The 1231-nt window shown below is 40.5% G+C and overlaps 1 non-coding gene across 1 annotated transcript; it reads right to left on the minus strand.

The window, feature by feature from the left end:
• Nucleotides 1–384: 384 nt before the first annotated feature.
• On the minus strand, nt 385–488 carry LOC148545456 (small nucleolar RNA R71). The gene has a single exon (XR_015902014.1). It is a non-coding gene; the product is annotated as a small nucleolar RNA R71 (small nucleolar RNA).
• Between the last annotated feature and the right edge of the window lie 743 nt (nt 489–1231).

A 1231-nucleotide genomic window follows, 5' to 3' on the forward strand; every position in this document is an offset into this window, starting at 1 on the left:
AATAATAATAATACAAGGAGAATGCTTGGTGACTTTACTGCACCTAATTCCAATTTACATGGAAGAAGCATCTCCATCCCTACCATTGGAGCAAACAATTTTGAGCTGAAACCTAAATTAGTTTCTCTGATGCAGCAGAACTGCAAGTTTTATGGACTTCCATCTGAAGATCCTTTTCAGTTCTTAACTGAATTTTTGCAGATCTGTGATACTGTTAAGACTAATGGAGTAGATCCTGAAGTCTACAGGCTCATGCTTTTCCCTTTTGCTGTGAGAGACAGAGCTAGAATATGGTTGGACTCTCAACCTAAGGATAGCCTGAACTCTTGGGATAAGCTGGTCAAGGCTTTCTTAGCCAAGTTCTTTCCTCCTCAAAAGCTGAGCAAGCTTAGAGTGGATGTTCAAACCTTCAGACAGAAAGAAGGTGAATCCCTCTATGAAGCTTGGGAGAGATACAAAGGACTGACCAAAAAGTGCCCTTCTGACATTCTTTCAAAATGGACCATCCTGGATATATTCTATGATGGTCTGTCTGAATTAGCTAAGATGTCATTGGATACTACTGCAGGTGGATCCATTCACCTAAAGAAAACGCCTGCAGAAGCTCAGGAACTCATTGACATGGTTGCTAATAACCAGTTCATGTACACTTCTGAGAGGAATCCTGTGAGCAATGGGACGCCTCAGAAGAAGGGAGTTCTTGAAATTGATACTTTGAATGCCATATTGGCTCAGAATAAAATATTGACTCAGCAAGTCAATATGATTTCTCAGAGTCTGAATGGAATGCAAGCTGCATCCAATAGTACTCAAGAGGCATCTTCTGAAGAAGAAGCTTATGATCCTGAAAACCCAGCAGTAGCAGAGGTGAATTACATGGGTGAACCTTATGGAAACACCTATAACTCATCATGGAGAAATCATCCAAATTTCTCATGGAAGGATCAAAAGCCTCAACAAGGCTTTAATAATGGTGGAAGAAACAGGTTTAGCAATAGCAAGCCTTTTCCATCATCTACTCAGCAACAGGCAGAGAACTTTGAACAAAATACTTCTAATTTAGCAAACTTAGTCTCTGATCTATCTAAGGCCACTGTGAGTTTCATGAATGAAACAAGGTCCTTCATTAGAAATTTGGAGGCACAAATGGGCCAGCTGAGTAAGAAGATCACTGAAACTCCTCCTAGTGCTCTCCCAAGTAATACAGAAGAAAATCCAAAAGGAGAGTGCA

This window comes from Arachis ipaensis, chromosome B9 (assembly GCF_059453495.1).
Source record: "Arachis ipaensis isolate K30076 ecotype BB chromosome B9, ASM5945349v1, whole genome shotgun sequence".
NCBI lineage: Eukaryota > Viridiplantae > Streptophyta > Magnoliopsida > Fabales > Fabaceae > Arachis > Arachis ipaensis.